The following is a 14,716-nucleotide window of genomic DNA, read 5'->3' on the forward strand; positions in this document are numbered from 1 at the left end:
CCTGCGTGGAGCTTAATGCTCACCGTCCGCGTCGTCGTGGTTTTCTCGTGGATGCCATTCACGCGCCACTTTTCTTTCACGACATCTGTTACCGTCCAGAACATTGCTAGTGCCGCACGTACATCTTCATCGGGAACATTGAAAAGCAGCCAATGAAACTTAGGCGCAGGGCTTGGTTCGCCGGGTGAACTACAACGCAGCGGCGACCCTTAACCTTCATTTCACCGATGGTTAGAGCCTTCTTCACGCCTTCCGCATTCTTGAAGGTGACGGCCCATACGTGACTCATCTGGTACGCCCCCAAGACTAACACCTAAGCGAGCAATGCCAGACGGTCCAACGTATCCCTGAAGCTTCAACTCGATAAGGCCCGGCCCGAAAATCGGGATGTAAAAAGATGGTGTTCAAAACTGTACGACCTGTAGGCAATGTAGGTAAGATAACCGCGTAATCCTCATGTTCCGCAGGCGCATTCCTGTTACCGCGGCTGTTCATTGCTGCAAAACCCGCCCCATCGGAGCACATGATAACCACGTCCGCTTACTTCGACAGACGAAAGTAGTATCCTCACTAGACCACGCCGGAACGGAGAAGCCCGACGCTAAAAATCTTGTGCCATCAACGCCGCCGCTGTGTGATTTGCTTTAATTTAGAGCAAAACGATAACAAAGTGTCTGACCGAGATTTGAACTCGGATCGCTGGATTCAGAGCCCAGAGTGCTGACCATCACACGGTGAAACCGTAACGAAAGATTCCGACGCTGGGAATCGAACCCGGGCCTCCTGGGTGAGAGCCAGGTATCCTAGCCACTAGACCACGCCGGATTTTTTTTTTTATTACCTTTCTCAGGATTGAAACAAAGCGATACAATCACAAATTGAAAGCATGCAGTGGACGGTTTCACCAACGAAATACCTCGGGGTGCCTTTAAATCACTACAAAGACACTGGTGATTATTGGAGAAATGAAGCGGAACAAATAAAAGAAAAATCGACAAAATTTGGAGGGAGAGACTTATCTATATTTGCAAGGTCAACAGTATGTAACCTTTTTCTTGTAGCCAAGATTTGGTACGTTCTGCAAGTACTGTGTGCGACGAGAGCAAGCATTCAAAGACTCCACAGGGTGCTAGCAGTGTATATATGGGGATCAACTAGACCACGCCGGAACAGAGAATTCCGACGCTAAAAATCGGTGCCATCAATGCCGCCGCTTTGTAATTTGCTTTGATTTAGCGCAAAAAAAAACAAAAGGTCTCACCGAGATTTGAACTCGGATCGCTGGATTCAGAGTCCAGAGTGCTGACCGTTACACCATGAGACCGTAACGAAACATTCCGACGCCGGGAAGCGAACCCGGGCCTCCTGGGTGAGAGCCAGGTATCCTAGCCACTAGACCACGCCGGAACACACAAGTCTGACGCTAAAAACCGGTGCCATCAATACCGCCGCTTTGTAATTTGCTTTGATTTAGCGCAAAAAACAAAAGGTCTCACCGAGATTTGATCTCGGATAGCTGGATTCAGAGTCCAGAATGCTAACCGTTACAGCATGAGACCTTAACGAAACATTCCGACGCCGGGAATCGAACCCGGGCCTCCTGGGTGAGAGCCAGGTATCCTAGCCACTAGACCACGCCGGAACAGAGAACTCCGACGCTAAAAATCGATGCCATCAATGCCGCCGCTTTGTAATTTGCTTTGATTTAGCGCAAAAAAAAAAAAACAAAAGGTCTCACCGAGATTTGATCTCGGATAGCTGGATTCAGAGTCCAGAGCGCTAACCGTTACAGCATGAGACCTTAACGAAACATTCCGACGCCGGGAATCGAACCCGGGCCTCCTGGGTGAGAGCCAGGTATCCTAGCCACTAGACCACGCCGGAACACACAAGTCTGACGCTAAAAACCGGTGCCATCAATACCGCCGCTTTGTAATTTGCTTTGATTTAGCGCAAAAAAAAAAAAAACAAAAGGTCTCACCGAGATTTGAACTCGGATCGCTGGATTCAGAGTCCAGAGTGCTAACCGTTACACCATGAGACCTTAACGAAACATTCCGACGCCGGGAATCGAACCCGGGCCTCCTGGGTGAGAGCCAGGTATCCTAGCCACTAGACCACGCCGGAACACACAAGTCTGACGCTAAAAACCGGTGCCATCAATACCGCCGCTTTGTAATTTGCTTTGATTTAGCGCAAAAAAACAACAGGTCTCACCGAGATTTGAACTCGGATCGCTGGATTCAGAGTCCAGAGTGCTAACCGTTACACCATGAGACCTCAACGAAACATTCCGACGCCGGGCATCGAACCCGGGCTTCCTGGGTGTGAGCCAGGTATCCTAGCCACTAGACCACGCCGGGACAGAGAATTCCGACGCTAAAAATCGATGCCATCAATGCCGCCGCTTTGTAATTTGCTTTGATTTAGCGCAAAAAAAAAACAAAAGGTCTCACCGAGATTTGAACTCGGATCGCTGGATTCAGAGTCCAGAGTGCTAACCGTTACACCATGAGACCGTAACGAAACATTCCGACGCCGGGAAGCGAACCCGGGCCTCCTGGGTGAGAGCCAGGTATCCTAGCCACTAGACCACGCCGGAACACACAAGTCTGACGCTAAAAACCGGTGCCATCAATACCGCGGCTTTGTAATTTGCTTTGATTTAGCGCAAAAAACAAAAGGTCTCACCGAGATTTGATCTCGGATAGCTGGATTCAGAGTCCAGAGTGCTAACCGTTACAGCATGAGACCTTAACGAAACATTCCGACGCCGGGAATCGAACCCGGGCCTCCTGGGTGAGAGCCAGGTATCCTAGCCACTAGACCACGCCGGAACAGAGAACTCCGACGCTAAAAATCGATGCCATCAATGCCGCCGCTTTGTAATTTGCTTTGATTTAGCGCAAAAAAAAAAAACAAAACAAAAGGTCTCACCGAGATTTGAACTCGGATCGCTGGATTCAGAGTCCAGAGTGCTAACCGTTACACCATGAGACCTTAACGAAACATTCCGACGCCGGGAATCGAACCCGGGCCTCCTGGGTGAGAGCCAGGTATCCTAGCCACTAGACCACGCCGGAACACACAAGTCTGACGCTAAAAACCGGTGCCATCAATACCGCCGCTTTGTAATTTGCTTTGATTTAGCGCAAAAAACAAAAGGTCTCACCGAGATTTGATCTCGGATAGCTGGATTCAGAGTCCAGAGTGCTAACCGTTACAGCATGAGACCTTAACGAAACATTCCGACGCCGGGAATCGAACCCGGGCCTCCTGGGTGAGAGCCAGGTATCCTAGCCACTAGACCACGCCGGAACAGAGAATTCCCACGCTAAAAATCGATGCCATCAATGCCGCCGCTTTGTAATTTGCTTTGATTTAGCGCAAAAAAAAAAAAACAAAAGGTCTCACCGAGATTTGAACTCGGATCGCTGGATTCAGAGTCCAGAGTGCTAACCGTTACACCATGAGACCGTAACGAAACATTCCGACGCCGGGAAGCGAACCCGGGCCTCCTGGGTGAGAGCCAGGTATCCTAGCCACTAGACCACGCCGGGACAGAGAATTCCGACGCTAAAAATCGATGCCATCAATGCCGCCGCTTTGTAATTTGCTTTGATTTAGCGCAAAAAAAAAAAAAAAGTTCTCACCGAGATTTGAACTCGGATCGCTGGATTCAGAGTCCAGAGTGCTAACCGTTACACCATGAGACCTTAACGAAACATTCCGACGCCGGGAATCGAACCCGGGCCTCCTGGGTGAGAGCCAGGTATCCTAGCCACTAGACCACGCCGGAACAGAGAATTCCGACGCTAAAAATCGATGCCATCAATGCCGCCGCTTTGTAATTTGCTTTGATTTAGCGCAAAAAAAAAAAAAAAAACAAAAGGTCTCACCGAGATTTGAACTCGGATCGCTGGATTCAGAGTCCAGAGTGCTAACCGTTACACCATGAGACCTTAACGAAACATTCCGACGCCGGGAATCGAACCCGGGCCTCCTGGGTGAGAGCCAGGTATCCTAGCCACTAGACCACGCCGGAACACACAAGTCTGACGCTAAAAACCGGTGCCATCAATACCGCCGCTTTGTAATTTGCTTTGATTTAGCGCAAAAAAACAACAGGTCTCACCGAGATTTGAACTCGGATCGCTGGATTCAGAGTCCAGAGTGCTAACCGTTACACCATGAGACCTCAACGAAACATTCCGACGCCGGGCATCGAACCCGGGCTTCCTGGGTGTGAGCCAGGTATCCTAGCCACTAGACCACGCCGGGACAGAGAATTCCGACGCTAAAAATCGATGCCATCAATGCCGCCGCTTTGTAATTTGCTTTGATTTAGCGCAAAAAAAAAACAAAAGGTCTCACCGAGATTTGAACTCGGATCGCTGGATTCAGAGTCCAGAGTGCTAACCGTTACACCATGAGACCGTAACGAAACATTCCGACGCCGGGAAGCGAACCCGGGCCTCCTGGGTGAGAGCCAGGTATCCTAGCCACTAGACCACGCCGGAACACACAAGTCTGACGCTAAAAACCGGTGCCATCAATACCGCGGCTTTGTAATTTGCTTTGATTTAGCGCAAAAAACAAAAGGTCTCACCGAGATTTGATCTCGGATAGCTGGATTCAGAGTCCAGAGTGCTAACCGTTACAGCATGAGACCTTAACGAAACATTCCGACGCCGGGAATCGAACCCGGGCCTCCTGGGTGAGAGCCAGGTATCCTAGCCACTAGACCACGCCGGAACAGAGAACTCCGACGCTAAAAATCGATGCCATCAATGCCGCCGCTTTGTAATTTGCTTTGATTTAGCGCAAAAAAAAAAAAAACAAAACAAAAGGTCTCACCGAGATTTGAACTCGGATCGCTGGATTCAGAGTCCAGAGTGCTAACCGTTACACCATGAGACCTTAACGAAACATTCCGACGCCGGGAATCGAACCCGGGCCTCCTGGGTGAGAGCCAGGTATCCTAGCCACTAGACCACGCCGGAACACACAAGTCTGACGCTAAAAACCGGTGCCATCAATACCGCCGCTTTGTAATTTGCTTTGATTTAGCGCAAAAAACAAAAGGTCTCACCGAGATTTGATCTCGGATAGCTGGATTCAGAGTCCAGAGTGCTAACCGTTACAGCATGAGACCTTAACGAAACATTCCGACGCCGGGAATCGAACCCGGGCCTCCTGGGTGAGAGCCAGGTATCCTAGCCACTAGACCACGCCGGAACAGAGAATTCCCACGCTAAAAATCGATGCCATCAATGCCGCCGCTTTGTAATTTGCTTTGATTTAGCGCAAAAAAAAAAAACAAAAGGTCTCACCGAGATTTGAACTCGGATCGCTGGATTCAGAGTCCAGAGTGCTAACCGTTACACCATGAGACCGTAACGAAACATTCCGACGCCGGGAAGCGAACCCGGGCCTCCTGGGTGAGAGCCAGGTATCCTAGCCACTAGACCACGCCGGGACAGAGAATTCCGACGCTAAAAATCGATGCCATCAATGCCGCCGCTTTGTAATTTGCTTTGATTTAGCGCAAAAAAAAAAAAAAAGTTCTCACCGAGATTTGAACTCGGATCGCTGGATTCAGAGTCCAGAGTGCTAACCGTTACACCATGAGACCTTAACGAAACATTCCGACGCCGGGAATCGAACCCGGGCCTCCTGGGTGAGAGCCAGGTATCCTAGCCACTAGACCACGCCGGAACAGAGAATTCCGACGCTAAAAATCGATGCCATCAATGCCGCCGCTTTGTAATTTGCTTTGATTTAGCGCAAAAAAAAAAAAAAAAACAAAAGGTCTCACCGAGATTTGAACTCGGATCGCTGGATTCAGAGTCCAGAGTGCTAACCGTTACACCATGAGACCTTAACGAAACATTCCGACGCCGGGAATCGAACCCGGGCCTCCTGGGTGAGAGCCAGGTATCCTAGCCACTAGACCACGCCGGAACACACAAGTCTGACGCTAAAAACCGGTGCCATCAATACCGCCGCTTTGTAATTTGCTTTGATTTAGCGCAAAAAAACAACAGGTCTCACCGAGATTTGAACTCGGATCGCTGGATTCAGAGTCCAGAGTGCTAACCGTTACACCATGAGACCTCAACGAAACATTCCGACGCCGGGCATCGAACCCGGGCTTCCTGGGTGTGAGCCAGGTATCCTAGCCACTAGACCACGCCGGATTTTTTTTCTTTATTGCCTTTTCACAAAAGAAAACAAAAAGATCAAATACACGACATGTACATATGCTAAAAACACCAGCCACAGCTCGGCCAGTGTAAGGCGTTTAAGAGGGCTTCACAGAAGCCAATTGGTCTAGTGCCTGTAGCCATTCCGGGGGTTCACATAGTGCTCTGAACAAGTCGCGTGTGTATATAATACTCTCAACAAAATAGTGTCTTGCTGAGTGAGCCTGTGTATGACCATGCCTGATATCCATTCTCGTCTTCCATACGCTATGCATGCAAAGCCAGCATTAGCATATCACTCGGCACTTCCCCTGTTTCTGCACGTGGAAGAAACCGTATTCCAAAAGAGCTTATCGGCAACTCTTTTTTAAGTGTTCTTTGTAGGACGTCCCACAGAAATACGGCGTCATGGCAGTCAAGAAAAATATGCTCTATTGTTTCAGGCTTATTACAGATTAAGCAGTTTATCGACCAAGGTACAAAAATACCTTTACTTTGTAACCATGGCTTTACAGGGAGAGTGTCGGTATGTATTTGAAAAAAGAACGTTTTAACAGAGGGTCTCACTGGCATTTTTTTAACAAGCTTTAGCACATCGCGCTCAGAACCTAGCCTGTAGGCAGCTCGGTAAACCGGTAATGGTAAAAATACATCGAGAATATCAGAATACAAACGCTTTTTCGTGACATCACACAAGTATTCATATGAAAACCTTGCCTTGAGCAGGCGTACAGAAGTAACCACTTCACGCAAATAACCACTGAGCGGTCCAGCTCCCAAAGAAACAGATCATACGACAAAGTCAGATAGATAATCCTTCAATCGTGCTTGGATCACAGTTCTCAAAAACACATCAGTTTGGTCCCGCACAAAGAAGAATCTGCTCACCAGCTACTTGAAAAATAGGTGTGAGAGCCCTGGCCCACCATTTTTCACCTTATGAAACAAATTGCACCGACTTGTGCGTTCCCATTGCGATCCCCAAATAAAGGTCGCAAACACTCTGTGTATTTTCTGAACCGAAGTTCTTGCCATGGGCATCACTTGCAACACGTAGAACGCTTTTGCAATTAAAAAAATATTACAAACGGAAGCTATTGCAAACATTGAAAAGTCATGGCCACCCCATTTATCGGTAGCACTTTTGACGCGTTTATTTTCCACAGACCAATATTCCTCAGCATTGCGGTAGTTATTTAGCGGGACACCGAGGTACTTTCCGGGGGAGACGGTCCAATTCATATTACAGTACACCGCGGGTGTGCTCTGCCAGTTGCCATGCCAAAATCCAAGGCATTCCGGCCAACTGATCGCGCTACCAGTTGCCGTGCAGAACGCCTTAGCAACACTGACAACTTCCTGCACGCTTCTTGCATCAGTGCAAAACACGGCTATGTCGTCCGCGTAGGCTAAGACCTTAATTTCACTGCTAAAAAACGTGTAGCCTCGAATACATGGTGTTGCAAACAAACGTAAACAAAAAGGCTCCAAGTATATCGCAAAAAGCAGAGGGGACAACGCACATCCTTGTTTCACGCTCGACCGTACAGGAATTGACATACTTAATTCTTTGTTGATCACTAATTTGGCTGTGCAATCGTGATACACCATTAAACACCTTCAGTAATTACAGATCCAACATTTACGTGCTCCAGCAATAAAACCAGAACTTCATGTACCACTTTGTCGAACGCTTTATGTAAGTCTAGCTGAATCATAGCTACGCGATCATGCACTGCGTCACAACATCCCAGAATACTTCTTGCTATGTGTATGTTTGTAAAAATTGTTCTACCTTTAATGCCACAGGTTTGATGCGGGTCAACAAGGGACTTAATAACGTTTTGTAGCCTTCTAGCTAACACCTTCACGTATACTTTATAATCTGTATTGGTCAAACTAACGGGTCGGTAGGACTCAACTGAAAGTAATTTTGCAGGATCGTCAGTTTTGGGGATCATTACTACGTGCGCTGTCCTAAACGAGAGAGGCGCTTGCTTTTTTTCATAGCATTCAGCGACCACTCGGTATAAAGCCACTGCCATTTCTGTCTTAAAAAAATTGTATATGGCTGCACCCAGTCCATCTGGCCCAGGTCACTTCCCATTACCTAAGTCATCGATTGCCACTTCAATTTCGGCCACGGTAATTTCAGATTCCATTGATTCTCTAACCGTGTCCTTTAACCTTGGCATAAGGGCCAGAAAGTGGGTCTTGAAGTACTCGGGGTCATAGATTCTTCCTCCTAGAAGTTCGGTATAAAATTCAACAAAAGCAAGTTTTATCTCTTCACTTTGCCCTGTAATTTTGTTGCGATATCGAATTTCATTTATCTCCTTATTTACAGCATGTTTCTTCACTAAGCACACGCTTAGGGGGCGTTTCGCCCAGCCACAACTTTTCAGTGCGCGCCCTTATCATTGCGCCGCGGTACTTCGTCGATAAACTCGAGTTTTGCTTTCACCTCTCGTATCTCTTTTTTAAACGCTCCAGGCACTTCATGTTCTACCCCTAACATGTACACCAGCTCACTGTGTAACTGTTTCTCTTGTTGCCTTTCCTTGTGACGCAATACACATGCTCTATCGATGGCAGCAATTTTAATGTCGCATTTAAACTGCTCCCACACTGATATGAAACTGTTCGTTTCCGTATGCAGGGAAATTGAAAGACTTTGGCTCTCGTGACAAACACTTCATCTTGCAGCAGTTTTTCATTGAACTTCAACAGGAACCAATTAAACTTGACACTCTCTCGTTTTTCGCCAATCGTAATCGAGACCAAACTATGATCGCTAAAACTGAGATATTGTGTTTCATAAGAGGAACACAGTGGTACAAACTTCGCCGGTACGTATATTCTATCAAGCCTCGCATGGGAATCACCTTGAAAGTGCGTATACCGTGCTTGGCCATCTCGCGTCATTGCATAACCAATGTCCTCAAGCTCTCTCTCAATTACTATCGCGTTCAACAGCTCAGCGCTTCTATCGCGTACTTTGAGGCTCGTCGTTTTATCTCCAGTTGTACAGACACAATTGAAGTCCCCAAAAAACACAACATGTCGTTCTGTTTTCAAAAAACCTTCAGCATACTTAAAAAAAATTTCACGTTCATGAATTTTGTTCGGTGCGTAGATGCACACAGCGCGCCACAGTAGTCCAGCAAAAATAAAATCACATGCGACAAGTCTCCCCCTTTCGCAGGTGGACACTTTTTCAACAACCGATATGCTATTGCGAATAAAAATGACGCAGCCTCCTGACCGTCCAACAGCATGGCACACACATACACTGTATATAGAGCGAAAAACTTGAACCATTTGTTCTGTTTGCTCCTCACTCTCAATTTTTGTTTCTTGTACAGCCAGAAGGTCAACGTCATTCTCTAAAAACATGCGACTAATCTGACATTGCCGCCTGCGCGAACACATTCCTCGCACATTCAATGTCGCAACGCGTAGGCTAGATTTAATGTTAGCCGCCATCTCATGGGGTTGCTTGGCCAAGCGTCCTACTCACATCGAAACTGTGGGGTTCTTGTGGTCATCGTTGAAGGCCGCTGGAACGGGTCCTCCGCTAGGGCGGAGGCGTTTTAGGGGCCACCCTACTGCCAGGCGGCACGTTCGGCTTCGGTTTAAGCAAAGACCGCCGCGTAGTCGATGCCTTCGTTGGAGGTTCGCCGGTGCCTGACGCAGTATTTATTCCTGTATTGCCAGTGTCTTGGTGAGCACGCTTTGCGGCGATGCTTCCGGCCATGAGCATCTCGACGTCCGTTGCTTCCTGGCCGACTTCTTGCGGCAGTGACGATGACGCGCTTGCTGCCTTCACGCCTGCGTCACATGTTGCAGTCTCTGGCTTCGTTTCCGGGGCTGCAGCCAAGGGCTCACCCCCCAGGTTCGCTTCCTGGACAGCTCCTGGGGAGGGTTCAAGGGGCGTTGAAGGAGTCTTCGCCACGCCGTTGTCCTCCCTGCTAGCTTCTTCGGCATCTGCAGCGTCCATCAGGTGTTCGGATACTACGTCCCTTTGGAGTGGGCCTGTAACGCTGGCATAAGAGCGCACACATTGGGAATCATCGTGGCCGAAGCGACGACAGACCCCACATCGTGGAACGCGGCACTCTCGCCGGATGTGTCCGATGCCACGGCATCGGAGGCAGAGCGGCACTGTGCCAGGAAAAAAGACGAGCGCCATATCCTCAGTAACACGCAGTTGGTGTGGTAGGTCGTCTACAGTGAGGCCCACATTTAATTTCAGCGTCACCGAGCGGGTGGTTGATCCTTTGTCGATGCAGCCCTTGACCTTCCACTTGTCTCTGCTGATTTCCGTCACTTTTCCATACGGCGCCAAAGCTACTCGCACGTCTTCGTCTGGTACGCCATGAAGCGGCCAGTATAGCTTCAGTCGGACACCTCGGTCGCGCGGGTCGATGACCATGCAGCGGTGGTCTTTAACGTTGAACGCTTCAGCTCCTAATATCTTCCTCTTGCCTTCCTTGTCCTTAAACGTCACTGCCCACAGGTGATTCATTTGGTATGCCCGGAGGGCAACCCCTTCCGGCAGCAACGAAAGACGTGCAAGGCTATCTCGGACATGCTCCACTCGATACGGCCTGGCTTTCACATCGGCATGCAAAAAAAAAAAAAAAAAACGGTGTTTAAAACAGAAGCACCTGTGGGCAGATGAGGCAGAACAACCTGGTAATCTTCAGCCGGCTTTTCAGTACACCTGATACCACGGCCACGGCCGCTCGATGAAAACGCACAGGTTTTCATCGTGCGTTTTCATCGAGCGGCCGTGCCACGGCCCACACGGGCCGCTGAAACCGTCCCTACAGGGGAGCACATGATAGCACGTCCGTACGCTGTGAAGGCCGGAAGTGGAATGACTAGACCACGCCGGAACACACAAGTCCGACGCTAAAAACCGGTGCCATCAATGTCGCCGCTTTGTAATTTGCTTTGATTTAGCGCAAAAAACAAAAGGTCTCGCCGAGATTTGAACTCGGATCGCTGGATTCAGAGTCCAAAATACTAGCCGTTACACCATGAGACCTCAACGAAAGATTCCGACGCCGGGAATCGAACCCGGGCCTCCTGGGTGAGAGCCAGGTATCCCAGCCACTATATTTTTTTTTTCTTTATTGCCTGTTTTATAACAAATACACGATTCACAGCTATTCTCCGCTGCGATTACAAAACAAAAAAGACAGTTCAATGTGCGGGTGTACCTTGTCGTTTAATTTTGGTTTAAAAAGGCTGAATGTTTGCAAGCTGTTCAAATGCTGTTAACCACTCAGGTGGTTCGCTGAGCGCTTTAAACGCTTCGCGAATGTACAATACATATTCAGCAAAATATTCTTTGGCCGGTTTTGCGTCAACATCCTCATTACGCACCGCCATTCGTGTTTTCCACACGCTGTACATGCAGAGTAACATCACCATATCACATGGCACGCCTTCTGTCTCTTCAAACGGTAAAAAACGGATTCCAAAAGGTGTTAAAGGAAATTCTTTTTTTAGTGTCCTTTGTAGAATGTCCCAAAGGAAGACTGAGTCCCTGCACTCCAGAAAAATATGCTCCATTGTCTCCGGTTTCTGACATATCTGGCAATTCACACTCCAGGGTACAAAGATCCCCTTCTCCTGCAGCCATGGCTTGACAGGAAGCGTGCCAGTGTGTAGCATGAAAAAAAAGGTTTTTGTTGTTGCTCTTACAGGCATTTTCTTAACTCTTTTTAAGACATTCTGCTCACGCCCCAGTGCATATACTGCACGGTATATTGGTACTGGACACATGATATAAACTAAATCTCGGTATAATCGCTTTCTTGCGACTGTGTTCAGGTATTCCAAAGAAAAGTGTACTTTTAGAAAACGGAAAGAGCTTATCACTTCAAACAAAACACCTCGGACAACCACTTGACGTATGCCATACGACGTCACAACATATTCTGGCAGTGCGTCACCTAAACGCGTCTGGATAACGCACCGCAAAAAACAATCGCTTTCGTCGCGCAAGAACATGAAACGCGACACTACTTGTTTCAAAAATAAATGCGACAAACCCAACCCTCCTTTCTGCACAGCGTGAAACAGATTCAGACGAGTCGTGCGCTCCCATCCTGATCCCCACACGAACATAGCAAAAACCCTGTGCAACTTTTGTACACACACTCGGGATATACATAAAACTTGCAACATATAAAACACTTTAGCGACAAGAAATAAATTGCAGACAGTGGCTCTCGTGAATATTGACAGATTCTTGCCTCCCCACTTCGTTGTTTGTGCTTTAGCCCGCTCAGTTTGTTCAGTCCATTGCGTCGTGGTATCGCGATAGTATTCCAAAGGAACACCAAGATAACTGGTTGGCGTATCTGTGAACGGTACTGTTTCTAACACTGCAGGCCGGCTGTCCCATTCACCGTGCCAGAAGCCTAAGCTTTTTGGCCAGCTTATGGCACTCCCCGTTAGACTGCAAAACTTTCTTGCATCCTTGACTGCCTCCCGAATGCTCTCTTGGTCAATGCAAAAAAGTGCGATGTCATCTGCGTAAGCTAGTATTTTTACTTCCTGAGTTAAAAGACGGTAGCCGCGAATGTTTTCGTTTTCTCGTACCTTCAAACAGAAAGGTTCAAGAAAAATCGCAAAAAGTAAGGGCGACAAAGGGCACCCCTGGCGCACACTGGATAGTACTGGTATATTTTCGCTGAGTCTTTTATTGATTATAAGGTGAGCGGAACAGTTCTCATAAGCCATGGCTACTCCGTCCTGAATCACTTCGCCTACATTAATGTGTTTTAGCAGGGCAAGAAGTATGCTGTGAGCAACCCTGTCAAAAGCTTTTTCTAGGTCTAACTGAACCATTGCTACACATTCGAGGTTCGCATTACAGCATTCCAATATACTCCTAGCGATGTGAATATTCGACAATATAGTTCTATTCCTAATACCGCATGTTTGGTGTGGGCCTACTATGGATTTAATAACTGACTGCATCCTTTTTCCGAGCACCTTCATGTAGATTTTATAATCCGAATTCGTAAGACTTATGGGCCTGTATCCAGCGACAGATTTCAGCTTTACCGTATCGGTGGTTTTCGGTATAAGCACAACATGACTTTTTCTGAATGATGGCGGCAAGTGCTTAGTTTCATGAGCTTCTGATATTACACAGTGCAGTGTCTCGCTTATTTCGGCCTTGAAAGTTTTATAGAAAGCTGCTCCTAGGCCATCTGGTCCAGGCGCCTTTCCTTTACCCAAGTCTTCTATGGCTTCTGTAATTTCTTTCGCAGAGATCGGTCTCTCGAGTCCCTCTTTTATTTCGTCTTGTAATTTTGGCAGAAGTGTTAGAAAGGTGTTCACAAACTCTTCTGTTACGGGCACCTGCCTACCGAGCAACGCTCGGTAGTGTTCAACGAAAGCTTTTTCAATTACTTCTGTGTCTTTTGACATTGTGTTGTTAAAACAAATTTCTTTTACTATGTTTTTGGATGCGTAACCCTTTTCGTCACTGAGCGCGCGCTTAGTTGGCGCCTCTCCCAGCCACAGCCTCTCGGATCGTGCTCTTATCGCGGCTCCTTGGTAAATTTGAGCGTCCTCCCTTTCAAGTTCGCGTTTAATTTCTCTAATCTGTTTCGAAAACAATCCCGGTATTGTGCACTCCGCGTTTAGAAAATAATCGAGCATGCTTTGCAGTTCTTTCTCTCTTTGTTTAGCTTTATGACACATCACACAAGCCCTCTCGATCGCACTCATTTTCACTTCAATTTTAAACTGCTCCCACAGCTCAGCCCAATTTGTTGTAGCATCTATTTGCATTACGTCAATTTTTCCTTTTACCGTTTTGACAAACCATTCATCACTTAAGATCGTTTCGTTCATTTTCCACAGTTCCCAGTTAAAGTGAGACCCTCTATGTTTCGTGCCCAATGTACACGTTACTAGGCTGTGATCACTGAAGCTCACGTGCTTTACTGCGTAGCTATTGACCGTTCGCGCAAGGTTTGCTGATACGTACAAACGATCTAGTCGAGCGTGACTCTGCCCTTGGAAATGAGTAAAAACAACACTGTTACCGCTTAATATGCTTCCAACGTCTACTAAATCATAGTCTGCCACGATTGCGCAGAGTTGATGCGCACTTGTATCCCGTATTATTTTACTGGGCACCCTATCTTCGGACATGCAAACACAATTGAAGTCACCAAGAAGAACAACATTTCTTTCACACGTCAGGTGTGACTCAACAAAGTTAAAAAAAAATGTCCTATCACTAATTTTGTTTGGAGCGTACACACAGACAATTCGCCAATTAATATTATTGAAAGAGAAATCACATAGGACCAATCGCCCATCTTGGGCCGACATTACACTCTGCGCAACAATACCTATTGAATTACGCAAAAATAAAAGGCAGCCACCGGCCTTACCTACTCCATGACAAACACAAGTGTTGTAACGGGATTTAAAAACCTGAACCATTTTGTCCGTTTGCTCTTCGCTTTCAA

The 14,716-nt window shown here is 47.5% G+C and overlaps 37 non-coding genes across 37 annotated transcripts; all 37 read right to left on the reverse strand.

Moving 5' to 3' along the window:
• Nucleotides 1-753: 753 nt before the first annotated feature.
• TRNAE-CUC (transfer RNA glutamic acid (anticodon CUC)) lies at nt 754-825 on the reverse strand. The gene has a single exon. It is a non-coding gene; the product is annotated as a tRNA-Glu (tRNA).
• A 427-nt stretch (nt 826-1,252) lies between these two features.
• TRNAQ-CUG (transfer RNA glutamine (anticodon CUG)) lies at nt 1,253-1,324 on the reverse strand. Its single transcript has one exon. It is a non-coding gene; the product is annotated as a tRNA-Gln (tRNA).
• Nucleotides 1,325-1,335: 11 nt separating this feature from the next.
• TRNAE-CUC (transfer RNA glutamic acid (anticodon CUC)) lies at nt 1,336-1,407 on the reverse strand. Its single transcript has one exon. It is a non-coding gene; the product is annotated as a tRNA-Glu (tRNA).
• Nucleotides 1,408-1,570: 163 nt separating this feature from the next.
• Nucleotides 1,571-1,642, reverse strand: TRNAE-CUC (transfer RNA glutamic acid (anticodon CUC)). The gene has a single exon. It is a non-coding gene; the product is annotated as a tRNA-Glu (tRNA).
• A 170-nt stretch (nt 1,643-1,812) lies between these two features.
• Nucleotides 1,813-1,884, reverse strand: TRNAE-CUC (transfer RNA glutamic acid (anticodon CUC)). The gene has a single exon. It is a non-coding gene; the product is annotated as a tRNA-Glu (tRNA).
• Nucleotides 1,885-1,972: 88 nt separating this feature from the next.
• Nucleotides 1,973-2,044, reverse strand: TRNAQ-CUG (transfer RNA glutamine (anticodon CUG)). The gene has a single exon. It is a non-coding gene; the product is annotated as a tRNA-Gln (tRNA).
• An 11-nt stretch (nt 2,045-2,055) lies between these two features.
• TRNAE-CUC (transfer RNA glutamic acid (anticodon CUC)) lies at nt 2,056-2,127 on the reverse strand. Its single transcript has one exon. It is a non-coding gene; the product is annotated as a tRNA-Glu (tRNA).
• Nucleotides 2,128-2,208: 81 nt separating this feature from the next.
• Nucleotides 2,209-2,280, reverse strand: TRNAQ-CUG (transfer RNA glutamine (anticodon CUG)). Its single transcript has one exon. It is a non-coding gene; the product is annotated as a tRNA-Gln (tRNA).
• An 11-nt stretch (nt 2,281-2,291) lies between these two features.
• TRNAV-CAC (transfer RNA valine (anticodon CAC)) lies at nt 2,292-2,364 on the reverse strand. The gene has a single exon. It is a non-coding gene; the product is annotated as a tRNA-Val (tRNA).
• Nucleotides 2,365-2,447: 83 nt separating this feature from the next.
• Nucleotides 2,448-2,519, reverse strand: TRNAQ-CUG (transfer RNA glutamine (anticodon CUG)). Its single transcript has one exon. It is a non-coding gene; the product is annotated as a tRNA-Gln (tRNA).
• An 11-nt stretch (nt 2,520-2,530) lies between these two features.
• TRNAE-CUC (transfer RNA glutamic acid (anticodon CUC)) lies at nt 2,531-2,602 on the reverse strand. Its single transcript has one exon. It is a non-coding gene; the product is annotated as a tRNA-Glu (tRNA).
• Nucleotides 2,603-2,765: 163 nt separating this feature from the next.
• Nucleotides 2,766-2,837, reverse strand: TRNAE-CUC (transfer RNA glutamic acid (anticodon CUC)). Its single transcript has one exon. It is a non-coding gene; the product is annotated as a tRNA-Glu (tRNA).
• A 91-nt stretch (nt 2,838-2,928) lies between these two features.
• TRNAQ-CUG (transfer RNA glutamine (anticodon CUG)) lies at nt 2,929-3,000 on the reverse strand. The gene has a single exon. It is a non-coding gene; the product is annotated as a tRNA-Gln (tRNA).
• An 11-nt stretch (nt 3,001-3,011) lies between these two features.
• Nucleotides 3,012-3,083, reverse strand: TRNAE-CUC (transfer RNA glutamic acid (anticodon CUC)). Its single transcript has one exon. It is a non-coding gene; the product is annotated as a tRNA-Glu (tRNA).
• Nucleotides 3,084-3,246: 163 nt separating this feature from the next.
• TRNAE-CUC (transfer RNA glutamic acid (anticodon CUC)) lies at nt 3,247-3,318 on the reverse strand. Its single transcript has one exon. It is a non-coding gene; the product is annotated as a tRNA-Glu (tRNA).
• An 87-nt stretch (nt 3,319-3,405) lies between these two features.
• On the reverse strand, nt 3,406-3,477 carry TRNAQ-CUG (transfer RNA glutamine (anticodon CUG)). Its single transcript has one exon. It is a non-coding gene; the product is annotated as a tRNA-Gln (tRNA).
• An 11-nt stretch (nt 3,478-3,488) lies between these two features.
• Nucleotides 3,489-3,561, reverse strand: TRNAE-CUC (transfer RNA glutamic acid (anticodon CUC)). The gene has a single exon. It is a non-coding gene; the product is annotated as a tRNA-Glu (tRNA).
• Nucleotides 3,562-3,644: 83 nt separating this feature from the next.
• On the reverse strand, nt 3,645-3,716 carry TRNAQ-CUG (transfer RNA glutamine (anticodon CUG)). Its single transcript has one exon. It is a non-coding gene; the product is annotated as a tRNA-Gln (tRNA).
• Nucleotides 3,717-3,727: 11 nt separating this feature from the next.
• Nucleotides 3,728-3,799, reverse strand: TRNAE-CUC (transfer RNA glutamic acid (anticodon CUC)). The gene has a single exon. It is a non-coding gene; the product is annotated as a tRNA-Glu (tRNA).
• Nucleotides 3,800-3,890: 91 nt separating this feature from the next.
• On the reverse strand, nt 3,891-3,962 carry TRNAQ-CUG (transfer RNA glutamine (anticodon CUG)). Its single transcript has one exon. It is a non-coding gene; the product is annotated as a tRNA-Gln (tRNA).
• An 11-nt stretch (nt 3,963-3,973) lies between these two features.
• TRNAE-CUC (transfer RNA glutamic acid (anticodon CUC)) lies at nt 3,974-4,045 on the reverse strand. Its single transcript has one exon. It is a non-coding gene; the product is annotated as a tRNA-Glu (tRNA).
• Nucleotides 4,046-4,126: 81 nt separating this feature from the next.
• Nucleotides 4,127-4,198, reverse strand: TRNAQ-CUG (transfer RNA glutamine (anticodon CUG)). The gene has a single exon. It is a non-coding gene; the product is annotated as a tRNA-Gln (tRNA).
• Nucleotides 4,199-4,209: 11 nt separating this feature from the next.
• TRNAV-CAC (transfer RNA valine (anticodon CAC)) lies at nt 4,210-4,282 on the reverse strand. The gene has a single exon. It is a non-coding gene; the product is annotated as a tRNA-Val (tRNA).
• Nucleotides 4,283-4,365: 83 nt separating this feature from the next.
• TRNAQ-CUG (transfer RNA glutamine (anticodon CUG)) lies at nt 4,366-4,437 on the reverse strand. The gene has a single exon. It is a non-coding gene; the product is annotated as a tRNA-Gln (tRNA).
• An 11-nt stretch (nt 4,438-4,448) lies between these two features.
• Nucleotides 4,449-4,520, reverse strand: TRNAE-CUC (transfer RNA glutamic acid (anticodon CUC)). The gene has a single exon. It is a non-coding gene; the product is annotated as a tRNA-Glu (tRNA).
• Nucleotides 4,521-4,683: 163 nt separating this feature from the next.
• On the reverse strand, nt 4,684-4,755 carry TRNAE-CUC (transfer RNA glutamic acid (anticodon CUC)). The gene has a single exon. It is a non-coding gene; the product is annotated as a tRNA-Glu (tRNA).
• Nucleotides 4,756-4,848: 93 nt separating this feature from the next.
• Nucleotides 4,849-4,920, reverse strand: TRNAQ-CUG (transfer RNA glutamine (anticodon CUG)). Its single transcript has one exon. It is a non-coding gene; the product is annotated as a tRNA-Gln (tRNA).
• Nucleotides 4,921-4,931: 11 nt separating this feature from the next.
• On the reverse strand, nt 4,932-5,003 carry TRNAE-CUC (transfer RNA glutamic acid (anticodon CUC)). Its single transcript has one exon. It is a non-coding gene; the product is annotated as a tRNA-Glu (tRNA).
• A 163-nt stretch (nt 5,004-5,166) lies between these two features.
• On the reverse strand, nt 5,167-5,238 carry TRNAE-CUC (transfer RNA glutamic acid (anticodon CUC)). Its single transcript has one exon. It is a non-coding gene; the product is annotated as a tRNA-Glu (tRNA).
• An 86-nt stretch (nt 5,239-5,324) lies between these two features.
• On the reverse strand, nt 5,325-5,396 carry TRNAQ-CUG (transfer RNA glutamine (anticodon CUG)). The gene has a single exon. It is a non-coding gene; the product is annotated as a tRNA-Gln (tRNA).
• Nucleotides 5,397-5,407: 11 nt separating this feature from the next.
• On the reverse strand, nt 5,408-5,480 carry TRNAE-CUC (transfer RNA glutamic acid (anticodon CUC)). Its single transcript has one exon. It is a non-coding gene; the product is annotated as a tRNA-Glu (tRNA).
• An 83-nt stretch (nt 5,481-5,563) lies between these two features.
• TRNAQ-CUG (transfer RNA glutamine (anticodon CUG)) lies at nt 5,564-5,635 on the reverse strand. The gene has a single exon. It is a non-coding gene; the product is annotated as a tRNA-Gln (tRNA).
• An 11-nt stretch (nt 5,636-5,646) lies between these two features.
• On the reverse strand, nt 5,647-5,718 carry TRNAE-CUC (transfer RNA glutamic acid (anticodon CUC)). Its single transcript has one exon. It is a non-coding gene; the product is annotated as a tRNA-Glu (tRNA).
• Nucleotides 5,719-5,809: 91 nt separating this feature from the next.
• On the reverse strand, nt 5,810-5,881 carry TRNAQ-CUG (transfer RNA glutamine (anticodon CUG)). Its single transcript has one exon. It is a non-coding gene; the product is annotated as a tRNA-Gln (tRNA).
• An 11-nt stretch (nt 5,882-5,892) lies between these two features.
• TRNAE-CUC (transfer RNA glutamic acid (anticodon CUC)) lies at nt 5,893-5,964 on the reverse strand. The gene has a single exon. It is a non-coding gene; the product is annotated as a tRNA-Glu (tRNA).
• An 81-nt stretch (nt 5,965-6,045) lies between these two features.
• On the reverse strand, nt 6,046-6,117 carry TRNAQ-CUG (transfer RNA glutamine (anticodon CUG)). The gene has a single exon. It is a non-coding gene; the product is annotated as a tRNA-Gln (tRNA).
• Nucleotides 6,118-6,128: 11 nt separating this feature from the next.
• TRNAV-CAC (transfer RNA valine (anticodon CAC)) lies at nt 6,129-6,200 on the reverse strand. The gene has a single exon. It is a non-coding gene; the product is annotated as a tRNA-Val (tRNA).
• Between the last annotated feature and the right edge of the window lie 8,516 nt (nt 6,201-14,716).

This window comes from Dermacentor andersoni, chromosome 7, assembly GCF_023375885.2.
Source record: "Dermacentor andersoni chromosome 7, qqDerAnde1_hic_scaffold, whole genome shotgun sequence".
Lineage (NCBI taxonomy): Eukaryota > Metazoa > Arthropoda > Arachnida > Ixodida > Ixodidae > Dermacentor > Dermacentor andersoni.